The 19,623-nt window shown below is 42.2% G+C and overlaps 1 non-coding gene across 1 annotated transcript; it reads left to right on the forward strand.

Moving 5' to 3' along the window:
- The first annotated feature begins 393 nt into the window (after window positions 1–393).
- LOC112619923 lies at window positions 394–521 on the forward strand. The gene has a single exon (XR_003118401.1). It is a non-coding gene; the product is annotated as a small nucleolar RNA SNORA25 (small nucleolar RNA).
- Window positions 522–19,623: the final 19,102 nt, after the last annotated feature.

Raw genomic sequence — 19,623 nt, forward strand, 5'->3', positions numbered from 1 at the left:
CAGTACATGCTGGAAGAAAAGCCTCCCTACACACCCCGTGTGACAGACAGAAAGGGAACTGCCGGCTCACTGGGAGAGCTGGTTACACAAGGCAGTCAGCCTTCTGTGACTCCACTGCCCTCTGCAGAAGCTTGCATTTGTCTAGGCAGGTTCTTGGACTGGTTTTGCAGTCAGGAAATCCCAGAATGAAAACAGGAAAAAAGTTTTGCTTCTTTCAGAAAGCCCACTAAGGGCCAGGTGTGGTGGCTCATGCCTGTAATCCCAGCACTTTGAGAGGCCAGGGTGGGAGGACTGTTTGAGGCCAGGAGTTCAAGACCAGCCTGGGCAACATAGCAAGACCCCCATCTCTAAAAAAATTTTTTTAAATTTTTTATTTTTTAAATGATAAAAGATAGTTAATTTCAAAGAGGGCTTGTGAGGCTGTGAAACCAAGAGCTCTTAACACTGTGACCAAAGATGGAAGTTCTCTATAGGATGCCATAGCATTCGATGGTGCTATGTTTTCTTGAGGAGATATAAGAAAAAAGAAAAAGAAAAAAAATGATAAAAGAGAACTCACTAGGCACCAGAAATTGCTCTGGGGAGAGTGCAGATCAGCCTCCACCCAGTTGTCTGTCAGCCTGAGGGGGGACATCTCACACCTCCTCTACAGTGGGAGAGAACAGTCCACATATCTGCCCAGTGACAATCCCAGGCCTTGAAAGAGCTCACTGCTTCACGGAGGAGTGAAAACAGACTTCATATATCCTAGCAAAGACGCTGCAACTTAAGGGAAAGGGAGCGTTGTCCTGAGATCTTAGAGAGAAAACACTGCTGTGAAATGTTTTGATATCAGAGCAGAGAAAAATTTTAGAAAATATCCACCATGTTTGGAGCAACGTACAAGAGATAAGGAAATTGTACCAACAGAGAGTTCCAGAGATCTGCAGTGTTCCCTCGAGCCTTTGCAAAGTATTGCTTTCCACAGTCTTAGGAGGAAGCTACGTGAGTCCAGGGAAAGAGTCCCTAGAAAGATGTGGACGAGCAAATCTAAAAAGTCAGAATGTATTACCTGCTGCACACAATACATGCTACAACACAGGTGGGCCCCAGAGAACATTATGGCCAGTAGAAAAAGCCAGATGCAAAAGACCACATGATACAACATGATTCCATTTACAATGAAATATCCAGAAAAAGCTAGTATTTTTTCTTTTTTTTTCTTTTGAGCCAGCGTCTCAGTCTGTCAGCCAGGCTGCAATGGCGCAATATTGGCTCAGCACAATCTCCACCTCCCGGGTTCAAGTGATTCTTGTCCCTTCAGCCTCAGAGTAGCTGGGATTTACAGGCACGTGCCACCACACCTAACTAATTTTTGTATTTTGTGTAGAGACGGGGTTTCGCCATGTTGGTCAGGCTGGTTTCAAACTCCTGGCCTCAAGTGATCCACCCACCTCAGTCTCCCAAAGTGCTGGGATTACAGGTGTGTGTCACCGCACCCGGCCAGAAAAAGCAAATTTATGATACAGAAATCAAACCAGTGCTTGTCTAAGGCTGAAGATAGAAATGAAGATCAACTGTAAACAAGCATCAGGGATCTTTCAGAGTGGCAGAAATGTGCTAAAACTGGATTGTGATGTTTGCACAACTCAGTATGTTTACTAAAAGTCATTGAATTGTACACGGAGCATGGATGAATTTTAAGTAGGAAAATTATAACCTAATAAAGCAGTTCAGAAAAGCAAATCCTAGGCAAGAAAAATAAAATAAATGGACAAAATACCTTATCTAGAAGTTAAGGTGGACTAAAAGACTACTCCAAGTAAAGTACAGAGACAAAATAAGAAAAATTAGTTGAAAAACTAGACAACAATAAAAGGAATAATGAAAACTTAGGAGCTATTAAAAAGTGTATAAAGAGGGCTGGGCGTGGTGGCTCATACCTGTAATCCCAGCACTTTGGGAGGCTGAGGCGGGCAGATCACGAGGTCAGGAGTTCAAGACCAGCCTGGCCAACGTGGTGAAACCCTGTCTCTACTAAAGATACAAAAAATTAGCCAGGTGTGTTGGCAGGCACCTGTAATCCCAGCTACCCGGGAGGCTGAGGCAGGAGAATCACTTGAACCTGGGAGGCAGAGGTTGCAGTGAACTGAGATTACATCATTGCACTCCAACCTGGGTGACAGAGCGAGACTCTGTCTCAAAAACAAATAAATTATAAATTATAAATTACTTAGACTATTTTAAGGAGAAGCAAACAAAATCCTTAAAAGTGATATTGAAGGTTTATAATTCAAAATACTCATATTTGTGTTATATATTCTATAACTATAGAAATAGATCATTTCTACAATCTATAATATTATAATATACAATATATATAGAAGACAGAAACTTGTGAAGCTGACTAATCATAATTCTTTTACCAAAGCCTGGCAAAGACAGTCTCACTCATGGATAGGAGTGTGAAAATCCTAAATAAAACCCTGACAGATGAAATTCAACAGTACAGTAAAAGAACAATGACTCTTGACCAAGTAAGGATATGGGTCAGCTTTGTGTTTTAAGGACCTGAGACAAAGTTTGGCAGTTCCTCAATCAGTAAAACAAAACTATAATATGACTCAACAACTCCACTCCTGGTTTAAGACAGTATACTCAAATAATTGAAAACAGAGTCCAGACATGGTGGCTCATGCCTATAATCCCAGCACTTTGGGAAGCCCAGGAGGGTGGATCACCTGAGGTCAGGAGTTTGGGACCATCCTGGCCAACATGGTGAACCCCTGTCTATACTAAAAATACAAAAAATAGCTGGGTCTGGTGGCATGTGCCTGTAGTCCCTACTACTTGGGAGGCTGAGAGAGGAGAATGGCTTGAACCTGGGAGGCAGAGGTTGCAGCAAGCTAAGATTGCACCACTGCACTCCAGCCTGGGTGACAGAGCGAGACTCCATTTCAAAAAATATATATATATATATATAGAAATTAGCCAGATGTGGTGGCACACACCTGTAGTCACAGTCACTCGGGAGGGTGAGACAGGGGAATGACTTGAACCCAGGAGGTGGGTTCTTTGCAGCTGGCTTGGCATAGGTGTAAAGTCCAGTAGATAGGCTGGACACAGTGACTCACACCTGTAATTGAAGCACTTTGGGAGGCCTAGGTAGGAGGATCACTTGAGGCCAGGAGTTTGAGACCATCCTGGGAAGCATAGAGAGACCCTGTCTCTACCAAAAAATTTAAACATTAGCTGGGTGTGATGGCATGCACCTACAGTCCTAGCTAATCAGGAGGCTGAGGTGGGAAGATTGCTTGAGCCCAGGAGTTCAAGGCTGCAGTGAGCTATAATGGTGCCACTGCACTCCAGCCCTGGTGACAGAGTGAGACTCCGTCTTTAATAAAAGTTAAAAAAAAATTTTAAGTGCAGTAGGAAACAGAGAAGAACTGAGATGACCTTACATTGTTCCTTGCAGCTCCAGAGAGGTACAGGAGATTATCTCTGTGTCCCTGTGAAGGGGATCGTTTTAGCTAAAACAGAACTAGACCTCAAGAAGCTCTGCAGTCAGGAATAACACAGCTGCAATCTGCTTGAAACAACGGCCTAGAATCTACACCTGGGCAGGTGTCAGCTTGGACAGAAATTAGCCCAGAGCCAGCTTCCTCCCTGTCACATACACCCCCATGCCACACTAGAGACAGTGTCAAGAGAAAAGATGAGGGAGGACTGAACTCAGGCAACCCAGAATGGCAGAGATTACCCAGAACTGAGTGAGATGAAGTTCCCACGCCCTGATGGAATGTCTCAAAAGGAAAAGTAGATTGACTCATAGAAAAACGAAGTTTTATTTCTTCTGTGATTTGTGGCTTCAGATACGGTACTTGTCGCAAAGCAGTAAAGACTTTTTTCCACATGGTGGTTCCAGTGTACATTTCCAACCCCACCTTTGCCGCTCTCCTTCGCACCTGCAATGCCAGCAGCATCAGACTACAGGCCGGCGGGAAACGCCCCTGAGCTCTGTGTTTTGCTTCTGCAGCAGCACACTTAGGACAGGCTTTAAAATGGTCACATGCCCCCCATCAAGAGGTTGAAGTCCATAGTCTGTATCACTTCCTGTTGAATCTGAGCTAGCCAACATTGGTGCCTCTCTTGTGGAAGTGATACCACTGAGTTTCTTTCTTTCTTTCTTTTTTTTTTTTCCGAGACGGAGTCTTGCTCTCACTCAGGCTGGAGTGCAGTGGCACGATCTCAGCTCACTGCAGCCTCCACCTCCCAGGTTCCAGCAATTCTCCTGCCTCAGTCTCCCAAGTAGCTGGGATTTCAGGCATGTGCCACCACACCCAGCTAATTTTTTTGTATTTTTAGCAGAGACGGGAGTTTCACTATGTTGGCCAGGCTGGTCTCGAACTCCTGATCTCAGGGGATCTGCCTGCCTCGACCTCCCAAAATGCTAAGATGACAGGTGTGAGCCACCGCGGCCGGTTGAGTTTCTGAAACTAGTGTAGAAGATACCATGCAGCTTCCACCTGGTTCTCTTGGGACACTTACTCTGGGATCCCTGAGCTGCCAAATTAGAAATCTGGCGACCCAAAGGTTACCTGCTGTGAGAAGGCCCATGGAGAGGCCATAGGTAGGCTTTTCTACCCACAGCTCCACTAAGGCCTCATACAATAATAGCCAGGATTAGCCACCAGACACGTGAATGAAGACGCTCTCAGACAATTTCACCTTCCATCTGTGCGGTCACCCCCACGTTTAAGTCTTTCTAGTTAAGGACCCAGACATGGCGGACCAAAGACAAGCTTACCCTGTTGCACCCTTTCTGAATTCCTGACCCATAGAATCTGTGTGCATAATAAAATGGTTTGCTTTTTGCCACTAAATTTTGGGGCTGTTTATTATGCAGCAGTGGTAGTGAAACAATGCCCTTCTCTGTTTTGCTAGTACAGTCTATTCATCCTTAAAGGCCCAGCAAAATCATCGTCCCCTCTCTGAAACCCACCTTCAGTTCCATGGTAAGAATGGATCCCTTAGTGTGACTTGTGTTTAGTTGTACGCTGCTGTATCACTCCTTTCTCCTAAGGCCAGCACTATGCATAGCAGGGAGCCCTACACTAGTAGGAACTCAAAAATAATTTGCTAAAAAACACAGCCATAAAAAAGAATGAAATCATGTTCTTTGCAGCAGCATGGATGCAGCTGGAGGCCATTATCCTAAGCAAATTAACGCAGGAACAGAAAACGAAATATCACATGTTCTCGCTTATAAGTGAGAGCTAAACATTAGGTACTCATGGACATAAAGATGTCATTGTAGACACTGGGGACTACTAGAGCAGGAAGGGAGGGAGGGGGCAAGGGCTGAAAAACTGCCATTGGGTACTGTGCTCACTACCTATTGGGTACTATGGTGACAGCATCACACAATATACCAATAAAACAAACCTGAACATGTACCCCTTAAATCTAAAATAAAAGTTGAAAATATTTTTTAACAAAAGAAAATTCTACATATTTATATCGAAACCAAGACAAGCTGTGGTCTTCTGCAATGTTATAATCACCCTGTAAAGTCAATATACAAAATATATTGTATTAATTTTAACATTTCTAGGCTATTCAGGTTAAATTTTGTGTTCCAAATCTATCTTTTGTAATATAAGATTTATATTCTTCTGATCACTTCTGGCAACACCTTAAAAAGAGTTCCCCTATCAATATTCTTATATACAAAGAATATCAGTTGGGAAATAATATATAACATATTTTTTAAAATTTTTAATGGTAAACAGATGTATCTAATAAAGATTCTGACTCCTGGTCGGGCGCTGTGGCTCACACCTGTAATCCCAGCACTACAGCACTATGGGAGGCCGAGGTGAGCAGATCACCTGAGCTTGGGAGTTCGCAACCAAACCTGAACAACATAGAGAAACCCAGTCTGTACTAAAAATACAAAATTAGCCAGGTGTGGTAGCGCATGCCCGTAATCCCAGCTACTCAGGAGGCTGAGGCAGGAGAATGGCTTGAACCCGGGAGGCAGAGGCTGCAGTGAGCCGAGATTGTGCCATTGCACTCCAGCCTGGGCAACAAGAGCGAAACTGTCTCAAAAAAAAAAAAAAAAAAAAGATTCTGAATCCTAAATGGCAGATGCCATATACCTAAGTATAAATAGGAATAAACTTGTAAAACGCTCAAAAAAAGTATTTGCTGAAAGAATCTTATTTCTCAACCTTATTTGAAATAGTAATTCGATGCAGCCTCTACTTAAAATTTGCAGAGAAGGGAACCTGATTTTAGAGGGCAAACTAGACCTAACTCAAAATGAATGCTCTACTTTGAAAGATTCCAGAAAAACTCAATTGTGTCTTCCTATTAAAGTTAATTTGCAGTGTGAGATAACTTACAGTATTTAATTTTGCTTAACCCACATTTTTTGTTGTTGAAAGTTTTCAAAATAGAAGAGGCCTTGCCTTTTAAGATGGCACAGTGGGTGGGGCCACGAGCTAGTGTGAATGAGAAACAGTCTGGATGGAGCATAGATTGCTTTTCCAAAGGCGGTTCAGGGTATGGTTCCCATCTGGTGCAGGCATCCTACCAGGAAGCATTCCAAGTCCCTCTGCTTGTAACTTCTACTGGGTTTCTCACAAATCCAAGAAAACACTTTTGAGCCACTAGGAGCCAGATTACACTAACGTCTGTTGTGAACGTAAATTTTAACAGCAGCTGTTACGGTGATTATGATAAGACTAAACTAATAATAGAGTATATGCTAACCGATCAATTTACAAAAAGACAGTCAAGACCGTTGGGCAAGAGCCTGGGAGAGGGCATAAAAGGTGAAGGCTTTGTGTACACGGTGAAAAGTCACCGGGAAATGAGACAGGGTCAATAATAGAATGACTGTAAGCTTGGCTTTCCACCTAAAGGGGTTCCAAACTGACAGCTCTAGCCTGTAGTCAGAATTAACAGACGTTTTTAAAGGAGGCATCCAACTTGGAAACCATGCCAGCCTCTCAAGGCTTCCCACATCTGCCTAGAAGTAAGCCGTGGGGGAGGCGATGGCTCACAAAGTGAAACTAAGCTTCCTCCCTTCTCTCTCATCCAGTGGGGCTGACTGAGCAGCATTAAACAAAAAGCTAGGAAGGGATTTGTATGGGTGTTTATCAGGTGTGAGCAGATGAAACCTAAGAATCAACGTGTGTATGATTATTACTCAACGTGTTTAACAAAAAGTAGTATCTCTGCCTGTATGAAGATAGTGAGTTATCTCAAATGATCGCTCAGTTACAGGTTGAACTCCTTGTTCTACTCTTTCCCCACTTCTCACTACTGCACTTGACCAATCAACAAAGAAACAAACAAACAAACACCAGAATCTCGGTTCTATTGTTTGTCCTGAATCTACTTTCCTGTGAGTTCTTATTTCTTACTTATTATAAAGAATATTTTGGCATTGCAAAAATGGGGCCCTCAGCCCACGCCGTTGCTCGCACCTGTAATCCTGGCACTTTGGGAGGCCAAGGTGGGAGGATCAGGATTTCAAGGTTGCACTGAGCTATGGTGACACCACTGGACTCTAGCCTGTGTGACACAGTGAGATCCTATCTCTAAAAGAAAAATGGGCCGGGCGCGGTGGCTCAAGCCTGTAATCCCAGCACTTTGGGAGGCCGAGGCGGGTGGATCACAAGGTCAGGAGATCGAGACTATCCTGGCTAACATGGTGAAACCCCGTCTCTACTAAAAATACAAAAAAACTAGCCGGGCGCGGTAGCGGGCGCCTGTAGTCCCAGCTACTTGGGAGGCTGAGGCGGGAGAATGGCGTGAACCCGGGGGGCGGAGCTTGCAGTGAGCCGAGATCGCGCCACTGCACTCCAGCCTGGGAGACACAGTGAGACTCCGTCTCAAAAAAAAAAAAAAAAAAAAAAAAAAAAAAAAAAAAAAAAAAAAAAAGAAAAATGGGGTCCTTCTTATATAAAAATACTGCTTCCTTTTAAAATTGACACCCTCATCAAAATGTGTCACAATGTGTCTTGGTTGTCTCCCATCTATTCCTTTAGCTTTTTCCTCAACCCCAGTGGCTTTAGCTCTTCCACCTATAGACTCCAAGTTCGCTTTACCTTTGTTTGACAAATCAAAAAGAGATCAGAGATCACTGTCTGCACTTTAAACAAAATCCACTTATATAAATATAATAACTCACCCAGGCATCTGCAATTTAAAGACTCTTCTTGCAGAATGAGTAGTTCTGTTTCCTATTAAATAAATGTTTCTGCTGCAGCAGCCAGGTAGGAAAGTGACGAGGATGGGGGATAGCTGTGGAAGGATAGCGAGAGACCTTTCTTACTATAAATTGTAAATGTTAAAGACTGGCCCCAAAGCTAAGCCAACCAACCACCAATTCATTCATTCAGCGAACGTTTGCCGTACATTAACCAAAAGGTAGGGCATTCACTATCATTTACATGATTTCATGTGCTTCCCACAAGAATCTAATGGAATAGCTACTATTATTATCCCCATTTTACAGAAGAGGAAATTAAGGCACAGAGAGTTAAATTAAAAGAAATAGGCAACTACTAAGTGGCAGAACAGGGACGTGGAAGAAGTCAGACCCTATTACCAGAAAAGGGTCCTGATCTAGACTCCAAAAGAGGGTTCTTGGATCTCACTCAAGAAAGAATTCTGGGTGAGTCCATAGAGTCTAGTGAAAGCACGTTTGTTTTGTTTTTCTTTGAGACAGGGTCTTACTCTGTCACCCAGGCTGGAATGCAGTGGCACAATCTCAGCTCACTGCAACCTCTGCTAACCTCTGCCTCCCAGACAGCTGAGACTCCAGGTGTGTGCCCCCAGCCCAGCTAATTTTTGTATTCTTTGTAGAGACAGGGTTTTGCCATGTTACCCAGGCTGGTCCTGAACCCCTGAGCTCAAGCTATCCACTCTCCTCAGCCTCCCAATGTGCCAGGATTACAGGCTGAGCCACTATACCTGGCCTTGAAAACAAGTTTATTAGAGAAGTAAAGAAACAAAATAATGGCCACTCCATAGAGTAGCACCGAATGCTGGTTGGCTATTTTTATGGTTATTTCTTGATTATATGCTAAACAAGCGGTGGATTATTCATGAGTTTTCCTGGAACGGGGCAGGGATTTCCTGGAACAGAGGGGTTCTCCCCTCTTTAGACCATATAGTGGAACTTCCTGACTTTGCCATGACATTTATAAACTGTCATGGTGCTGGTAGGGGTGTCTTTTAACATGCTAATACGTTATAATTCGCATATAATGAGAAGTGAGGACAGCCAGTGGTCACTTTTGTCACCATCTTGGTTTTAGTGGGTTTTGGCCTGCATCTTTACTACAACCTGTTTTATCAACAAAGTCTTGTGACCTGTATCTTGTGATACCAGTCCTGCCGACCTCCAATCTCATCCTGTGACTAAGAATGCAGCCCAGCGAATCTGAGGCTTATTTTACCCAGCCCCTATTCAAAATGGAGTTGCTATGGTTCAAATGCCTCTGACAACCCCACGTCTCTTCCTCTAACCACCGTACTGGGCAGTTCCTATCAATTTTGCTTTCTTTCCTTTCCCTTCTCAACACTGATATCTCTCCCTTCCATCCCCCTTGCTCAAAATATTCAAAACCCCTGCTCCTAAAACCCATTCTCATTATATACTGTCATCTCTCCTAGACACTACTTTTTTTTTTTTTTGAGACAGAGTTTCATTTATTGCCCAGACTGGAGTGCAATGGCATGATATCAGCTCACTACAACATCTGCCTCCCTGGTTCAAGTGATTCGCCTGCCTCAGCCTCCCAAGTAGATATGATTACAGGCATACGCCACCATGCCTAATTTTGTATTTTTAGTAGAGGCAGGGTTTCACCATGTTGGTCAGGCTGGTCTCGAACTCCTGACCTCAGGTGATCCATCCGCCTGGGCCTCCCAGAGTGTTGGGATTACAGGCGTTAACCACCGTGCCCAGCCTCTCCTAGACACTATTACTATAGACTAGCTGCTTTTATTCTCTATGCCCCTTTAACACCCCCCATCCAACTACCAGCTGGTCACAGCAGAGGTGTTTGAACCAGAGCAACTCCATTTTGAATGGGGGCTGGGTAAAATAAGGCTGGGACCTCTAATCCCAGGAGCTTAGACATCTTAGTCACAGGATGAGACAGGAGGGCAGCACAAGATATAGGTCATAAAGACTTTGCTGATAAAACAGGATGCAGTAAAGAAGCTGGCATCCCAAAAACGAGATAGCAATGAAAGTGACCTCAGGTCATCCTCACTGCTCATTATACACTAATTAGAAAACATTAGCTTGCTAAAAGACACTCCCACCAGTGCCATGACAGTTTACAAATGCCATTGCAACATCCAGAAGTTACCCTATATGGTCTAAAGAGGGAAGGACCCCTCAGTTACAGGAAATCCCAGCCCATTTCCCAGAAAACTTATGAATTATCCACCCATTGCTTGACATATAATCAAGAAATAACTATAAGTATACTCAGTTGAGCAGCCCGTGCCACTGCTCTGCCTATGGAGCAGCCATTACTCTATTCCTTTACTTTCCTAATAAACTTGCTTTTACTGTATAGACTCACCCTGAATTCTTTCTTGTGCAAGGTCCAAGAAGCCCGTCTTGGGGTCTGGATCAGGAGCCCTTTCCAGTAACATCTTCCTGGCGACCATGAAGAGACTATACTGAGGAGAATCCTGACCCAAAGGACTTAGATTGCAGCACCAATTGGCCAACTTTGGGTAAGTGGCGGGGTACATTTTACCCAGGTAAAGGATGCGATTGGGTTAGAGGCCCAACTTAGGAGAGTCTCTCCAAAGACAGAGAGGGTTAAAGGCTCCTCTTAATAAAAGGCAAGGATGCTTGATTAAACTTGGGTTCGAGGCAAGGCCCAAATTCGGAAGCTTAGAACCCTTCCTAAGATTTAGGGGGTCAGAGGCCCCTCTCAGTAAAGCCCCCCTTGCTTAAAAATAGATTTGGCACTATGAGATCTTAACCACTATTCTTTTTAGATTAATCTGCCTTGTAGTCTTTACTGATGGCCGTGAGAGACAGGATTAGGCATGTACAAGATTATGGGACATGGAGAACTTTTCTTTTCCCCAAAGGTGGAAACTTGAGAGCTGATTGGACTACTGGAAAAGATCCCTTGGTGACCAGCAAGTAGCTGCCTGAAGTTTTGATTCAGTGTTAGTGCAATGAGCGGGTCTTTCTCTGGCCTCCCCGAGCAACTTGCCTTCCCCACCTCGCTGCAGTCAACACTTTTCTCCCTTCCCTTTCCTCTCTCTCTGTGAAAACTGGTTATAGAAATGGTAAAAATCACTGTCTCCTCTGCAAAGTTTTGATTAATGGGAAAAAGGATTTGTGAGGCTAGTCTTAAGCTGCAGTGAATCTGGTGTAACAACAACAAGGAAAACTGGATGAAGTTTCCCTCTTGTCCCAAGGTCCTTGGGAGCTTGACCTTATAACCATGGGCAGTACTTTCTCTTGATCTTCACCATCTGGAGGACAGGAATTTTGGAGTTTATGTCATAGTTCTAAAACGTATCTTGAGCAGTTAAAAGCCATTGCAAGCTCAAAATTGACTGCTCTAGGCTCCTTCTGAGAAGAGCAATAGAGACTGCCCAGTGCTGTAGCTTAGTAGCTAAGGCTTTCTTTTCACAATGGTGGCGTGAATTCAGGGTTCAATTCCAGGCTTAGGGAATGAGTCCTTTCTGGTTTGATATCTGTGTGATCTTTGCCATTTGTTGATTCACTTCTTCTCCATGGACAACTTCTGACTTCCCTTCTTGAATCTTCCTTTCTCTGAGCTACCTTTGATGACTCTAAATCTTGAAAAACTTCTAACCACATCTTTGAAAACACCTCATACATTCATGGTTGAGTCATAACCTTAGTTAAGGCTTATTGGTTTCACCTGGGAGATTACTTTTGGTAAAGTTCAAAGGCCAGAAATACTGACTGTTTGGCCTGGCTAAAGTCAGGTAATAAGAGATACAGAAGGATTTCTTTTCTTTTCTTTTTTTTTTTTTTTTTTGAGATGAATTTTCACTCTTGTTGCCCAGGCTGGAGTGCAATGGTGTGATTTCAGCTCACCGCAACCTCCGCCTCCCTGATTCAAGTGATTCTCCTGCGTCAGCCTCTGGAGTAGCTGGGATTGCAGGCATGTACCACCATGCCTGGCTAATTTTGTATTTTTAGTAGAGACGGGGTTTCTCCATTTTGGTCAGGCTGGTCTCGAACTCCCAACCTCAGGTAATCCGCCCGCCTCAGCCTCCCAAAGTGCTGGGATTACAGGTGTGAGCCACCATACCCAACCACAAAAGGATTTTTTTTAAAGAGCTCGATGGCTAAAAGTCAGCTTAATTAAAAGTGGATATCCAAGCTATACCTATATTTAAAAGGCCTTTATGTTTTTTCTCTTCTTGACTCTTGTTTTTCCAGAAAAGAGGCTTTGTTTTCTTCTCAGTTGACTGAATGGTTTGTCTCCATTTTGCCTTCTTGCTACTCCTGATGCACACATGAGAGGGCCTAAGATAATTTCTAACAGCCTGGGACTGCTGGGGAAAAACAGAGGAGGCACCACAGACTCCATTTTGGGAAAAAATCTGTTTCCCTCATGAAAATCTAAGGATCCGTTTCTGTTTTGCATTGTGTTATCTGACTTTTTTTTTTTTTTTTACTTTTGGAGCGTGATTAGAAATTCTCATTATGAGAAAGTTTGGTGTGGAATAACTAGGTAGGAAATATACTTTTGGGGATAGCTAATGGCAGTTATCAGAGGATACTGAGCTCTTTGACGTTTGGATTACAGAAGCATGCTCTTGGCCACCTGGAAGTTTTGCCAAATGTCCTCCCCCTGCTCCTCCCCGCCACTGAGAGACAAGACTCCTGTGGGAAATGGGCTAGTTCCCTGTCTCTGGGGATCCGGGATCTGGTGTAAAAATGAGACCCTCAATTTTTGTGGATCTATTTTCCCTTCCAGCCGTGCCTGCTTACTAGGTCCTGGAAACCGCCTGTTTTCCTAGACCTGTTTCTCGAAGGGTTCCACCCTGAAGCCAGTAATCGAATTAAGAAACTAAGAAACTGGCAAATGAAAAATCCTACAACTACTAGATCTCCTTCTGTCTGTCTGTGTATTTCTATGTGGTGTGTGTGTGATGTCTATGTATGAAAGAGATCTAATTAACTGGCTTAAAAATAATAAGCACTAAATTCAAATGTTTTGTCAGAAAAATAAAAACTGTAATGCTTTTTAGTTCATATGACTTTAGTAAGCTTTGGGAAATAAAGACAGTTTTAAAGATTATTGGTAGGCCAAGTGCAGGGGCTCATGCTTGTAATCCCAGCACTTAGGAAGGCTGACGTAGGTGATCACCTGAGCTCAGGAGTTCAAGACCAGCCTGGGCAACATGGCAAAACCCCACCTTTACCAAAAATACAAAAAATTAGCTGGGTGTGGTGGCATGCGCCTGTGGTCCCAGCTACTTGGGAGCCTGAGGTGGGAGGATCACTTGAGCCTGGGAGGTAGAGGTTGGAATGAGCAGAGATCACACCACTCCACTACAACCTGAGTGACAGAATAAGATCCTGTCACACACACACAAAAAAGCAAAATAAAGATTAATAAATTTTAGATATTTGGTTTAAATTAGGTCAGAGATTAGATTTGCTAAATGCTTTAATGTCATAAACTGCTTCTTTGACTTTTGAAAATTGGTTGACTTCATTGTGGAAGACAGTGTGGTGATTCATCAAGGATCTAGAACCAGAAATACCAGTTGACCCAGCAATTCCATTACTGGGTATATACCCAAAAGATTATAAATCATTCTACTATAAAGACATAGGTACACATATGCTTATTGCAGCACTATTTACTATAGCAAAGACTTGGAGCTAACGCAAATGCCCATCACTGATAGACTAGATAAAGAAGATGTGACACATATATACCATGGAATACTATGCGACCATAAAAAAGGATGAGTTCATGTCCTTTGCAGGAACATGGATAAAGCTGGAAGCCATCATTCTCAGCCAACTAACATAGGAATAGAAAACCAAACACCGCATGTTCTCACTCATAAGTGGGAGTTGGACAATGAGAACACATGGACACAGGGAGGGGAATATCACACACCAGGGCCTGTCAGGAGTAGGGGGTAAGGGGAGGGAGAGCATTAGGACAAATATCTAATGCATGTGGGGCTTAAAACCTAGATGACAGGTTGATAGGTGCAGCAAACCACCATGGCACATGTATACCTATGTAACAAACCTGCACGTTCTGCACATGTATCCCAGAACTTACGGTACAATTAAAAAAAAGAAAATTGATTGACTTACCTGCTTTGGAGCCATTAGATTCTAGGTAAGGCCTGGGGACATGTGAAGTTAGCTATGCCCCCTGGCTATGCTGGAAAGAGTCAGACCTTATCTGCACTTCTGTCTGGTGTCCTAGGCTCCACACCTAGTACATAATTCTAATTGCTTACTTACCAGGTTTTTCACCAAAAGTAAAAGTTGCTAAGAATTAACAGTGTAAAGTGTAAATGAGACTACTCAAGAAACAGTTTAACGTGCAAGGCACGTGAGGAAAGTGAAATGTCCTTTTGGTGAAAGGTTGTAAGAAGGCATGGGAATGTGGATTTTTCACCTAAAGGGTTAAAGGATTGTTTTACGTTATATTAGGATAAAGCTGAAGGTTTGAGCAAGTTGTGGAAGGTTTGTGAAAAATTAATCTTATAAAAGAAATTCTGTGTGTGAACATGTTGGCTAAAGTTAAAGGGGTATTACTCAGTTTTTCTGTTAATTGAACATTGGAATAAAAGCACAATATGGTTTTCTTAGAGCACTAATCTGCTCTTTTACAAAAATTGTAAAGGGTTATGAAAGGTTTATGAGACTCTTACCTTATGGTCAGACATTAAAATTGGATAGATTTGTCCATAAATTTTCATTAAGAGCTGGGTTTGATATCAGTAGTACACTAATGCAAGGGTGAAATTTAGTTTTCTTTCTTGAACAAGATTTTCATGTAATATTAAAAAAAATTTAATGAGGCTGGTGCTGTGGCTCATGCCTGTAATCCCAGCACTTTGTGAGGCCGAGGCAGGTGTATCATGGGAGGTCAGGAGTTTGAGACCAGCCTGGCCAACATTGTGAAACCCCATCTCTACTAAAAATACAAAAATTAGCTGGTTGTAGTGGCATGTGCCTGTAATCTCAAGGCTGAGGTAAGAGAATCATTTGAGGCTGGGAGGCAGACAGAGGTTGCAGTGAGCCAAGATTGTACCACTGTACTCCAGCCTGGGCAACAGGGCGAGACTCCATCTCAAAAAAAGAAAGAAAGAAAGAAATGTTTGAGTTTTGTTTAGCTTTTGAATAAGCTACAGGAAAAAGAAGGGAAAGACAAGAGACAGATTGTTTGGAAAGCTAAGTCTTCCCTCTATCAATGAGCAAAGTTTTCTGCCTTTAAAAAATTTTTTGAGTTATCATTTTGACTAAGTGAATGACTTATGGTAACCTGGGATTCTATTTTAAAATATCAAGTGTTTAAATCTTTGATATTTAATAAACTTTCCAAAATCATTTTCTAAATTATGTCTTTTTCTGACCTAATTACTCTTTTGGATATTAGGTCCCCTAAAGTCCAAAAGAGACATATTTGGTATAAAAATCACACAGGAAGCATTGTCAAATATGAAATGGTATTTGACTTTCTTTGGGTTGTATTTGTATATGTTACTGGTATGTGTTCCAAAATTATTTGAAACTCCTATAATTCTTATATGACTTAGTGTCTGTTATTAATAGTTATATTATTACATAAAATTGTTGTATGCCACAGAAGTAACCAAAATTTCCCGGTCAATTGTGGCTTTTTTTTTTTTTTTTTTTTGAGATAGAGTCTCACTCTGTGACCCAGGCTGGAGTACAGTGGCATAATCTCGGCTCACTGTAACCTCTGCCTCCCAGGTTCAAGTGATTCTCCTGCCTCAGCCTCCCGAGTAGCTGGGATTACAGGGGCAGGCCACTATGCCTGGCTAAGTTTTGTATTTTTAGTAGAGATGGGGTTTCATCACGTTAGTCAGGTTGGTCTCGAACTCCTGACCTCATGATCTGCCTGCCTTAGCCTACCAAAGTGCTGGGATTACAGACATGAGTCACTGTGCCTGGCAATTGTGGCTTTAATAGTGGCTGTCCTAACTAAGACTTTTGGTCATTCACAGACAACTGTTCTCTTGTTTTAATCCTCTACATAAGGTGGTTTATAGGACTTTGACAGGTGCTCTTGAATGCAGGTTTCTGATAACTTTGGAGACTGTGACATTAGAATATAGGAAAAAACTTTCAGGACTCTCATGGAGAGCTGAAATGTTCATGAATATCAAGAAGAACAGGAGTTAACTGCATGGACTGAACTAATAGAAGACTGAAATAATCCTTTTATGACTTTTTGCTTAAAACATTGCTGATCCTTTGTTTTGTTTTTCAGAGCCAAGAAAACTTTTGGGCTATTTATAGCTTTATTTATTTATTTATTTTAGACAGAGGCTTGCTCTGCCGCTCAGTCTGGAGTACAATGGCATGATCTCAGCTCACTACATTCTCTGCCTCCTGGGTTCAAGCGATTCTCCTGCCTCAGCCTCCTGAGTATCTGGGATTACAGGTGCATGCCACCACACTGGGTTAATTTTTGTATTTTTAGTAGAGATAAGGTTTCACCATGTTGACCAGGCTGGTCTCCTAACCTCATGATCTACCCACATCGGCCCCCCAAAGTGCTGGGATTACAGGCATGAGTCATATTTATAGCTTTTAACATTTTAGTAAACTATACTCCTATAAACGAAATTTAGAGTATATTTTCTCTACTTGATTTTTCTAAAATTTAGAAACTACTTGTGAGTGTTCTTATCAATATAGTTATTTGCATAAGTGCAATAAGAATCTGTTTTCTTTTGTAACAGGACACAATTGGAGACATTGATTATTTTACCTAGGCTTTGACTGGAATGGCCTGCTTTCCTTTAAGGAATCAAACCTGACTTACAGAACCAATAAAAGCCCTTTTGGAAAACTGGCCACATATCTCATCTACACAGTTCCTGTATAGGGTTCCTGATCTGTGGTAAGTAAAGAATGCCACTTCTGACAGGCCCAGGAGCCCCAGGTTATCTTGGGACCTCAACAGGAAAGGAATTTGACCAACTCATACAGGTATTTGATGGCTGTATGTGTAAACCCATGGCTGGCCTTGGCTTTAAAAAAGGTCTTATGTGAGATTCCTTATGGAACAAAGTTCCATCAAAACCAATTAAAAAGAGCCTATGTGATGAATAATTATTCTGCTACACTTTTTACAAATAATCAAGCCAGGTATAATAAGATCAAAGCTTATTTTGTAAGCAAATGAGTCCTATCATGATTTGCTTTTAATAAAAATGAGAACTGGAGAGAGAAAAATGATGTCTCAAGAACCATGGTACACCTGTTTATTATTAGAGTCTAGTATTATCAGTTATTTTGGAGTTTTTTCCTGCAATTTAGACTCACCCTGCTTATTTCTGTGAACCAACCAGTGATTTCTGACTGCAGCTCAGAAGAAACAAGAGGGAAGATAATGTAAAAATCTGGATCAATGTTATAATTCTGGGTACATGTTGGAATCAGCCAGAGACTTCGTATCAGCTGGGTTCTAACAATTGCCCAGTTCATGGAAAGCCTTCTTATTTAGTTTATTCGGGATAGTTTTGCTTATTTTGCTTTACTCTTGTGGAGTATATTGCTGTTGTACTCTTTGTGTAGGAATGCAGGATAAGCTTACTTCATGTTTTCTTAAACTGAACACTTTAATCTTCCAGATGTCACCTTTTGTCAGAACTCAAGAGAGATGAATGGCCCTCGCCATACCTACACTTTCCGACTGAGCTCCTGTCTGCCCTGAATACAAGAGACCTTAATACTTAGGTAGAAATATCATTGCCCCTATTCAGCTCGAAGAGGTTACAGAAAATGGACCTTCGTCCCTCTGCAACCCTTGTAAAAGGGAGGAGGGACATATGTCAGAGCCGTTTGAAACAGAGCAACACCATCTCGAAAAGGGGCTGGGCAAAATAAGTCTGAGACGTACTGGGCTGCATTCCCAGGAGGTTAGGCATTCTTAGTCACGGAAATGAGATAAGAGGTCATAAAAATACACAAGATACAGGTCATAAAGACCTGCTGATAAAACAGGATGCAGTAAAGATGGCCAAACCCATCCAAACCAATGAAACCAGATGGTAATGAAAGTGACCTCTGGTCATCCTCAGTGCTCATTATATGCTGATTATAATGCATTAGCATGCTAAAAGACACTCCCACCAGTGCCATGGCAACATTAGGAAGTTACTCTATATGGTCTAAAGTGGAGAGGAACCCTCAGTTCCAGGAAATCTTTGCTTGTTTCCTGCAAAATTCATTAATAATCCACCTCTTGTTTAGCATATAATCAAGAAATAACTGTAAGTATACTCAGTAGAGCAGCCCATGCAGTTGCTCTGTCTATAGAGTAGCCATTCTTTTATTCATTTACTTTCCTAATAAACTTGATTTCACTTTATAGACTTGCCTCCAAATTTTTTTTGCGTGAGGTTTAAGAACCCTCTCCTGGGATCTAGATCAGGACCCCTTTCCATACAGCCATGCCATTGCCCCTGGGATTAGTAAAATCTACCTGTAGTAGTCCATTTTCATACTGCTATAGAGAATCGCCTGAGACTGGGTAATTTACAAAGGAAAGAGGTTTAATTGACTCACAGTTCAGCGTGGTTGGAGAGGAGTCAGGAAACTTCTAATCATGGCAGAAGGCAAAGGGAAAGCAAGGCACCTTTTTAACAGGGCAGCAGGAGTCAAGCAAAGCAGGAAGAGCCCTTTATAAAACCATCAGACCTCAGGAGAACTCAGTCACTGTCACGAGAATAGCACGGGGGAAACTGCCCCCGTGATCCAATTACCTCCACCTGGTCTCTCCTTTGATTCATGGGGGTAATGGGGATTATAATTCAAATGAGATTTGGGTGAGGACACAAGCCTAACCATATCACTACTCTGGGTTGTTTGCTGTCTCAGATCATCTAGACGTACAATGGGAGTGAAGAGTAACATAGAGGCCCGCAGGTGGGGGGACCAACCCAGGAGATGGGAGTACACAGCTGAGATACATAGACTTTTAGCTCTGGCACCTGAGGAAGAGCAACCTACGCAAAGGAATTGGCCTGTGGCAAGAATGACATTGATATTTAACTGCATGGACTTGTATGGGTATGATGGTAAGAATAATTCAAAAAATTAATAATTCATGGTGCTATCAGGAAATGAAGACCATTGACTTTGAAAACTTATCTAATAGTTTTCATAAGATCTGTGCATATCACTGCATTTAATTTTACCTCAAAAAAAGAATTATACACAAAACTTGAACTTTAGTTAATGATATGAATGCAGACATGTTTAGGGATGAGATGCCCTAATGTCTGCAACTTTAAAATGCATTTAAAACATAGATGGATAGATGTGTGATAAATGAACTTTAGCAAAACGTTGTCAATTATAGAATCTAGTTG

This window comes from Theropithecus gelada, chromosome 2, assembly GCF_003255815.1.
Source record: "Theropithecus gelada isolate Dixy chromosome 2, Tgel_1.0, whole genome shotgun sequence".
Lineage (NCBI taxonomy): Eukaryota > Metazoa > Chordata > Mammalia > Primates > Cercopithecidae > Theropithecus > Theropithecus gelada.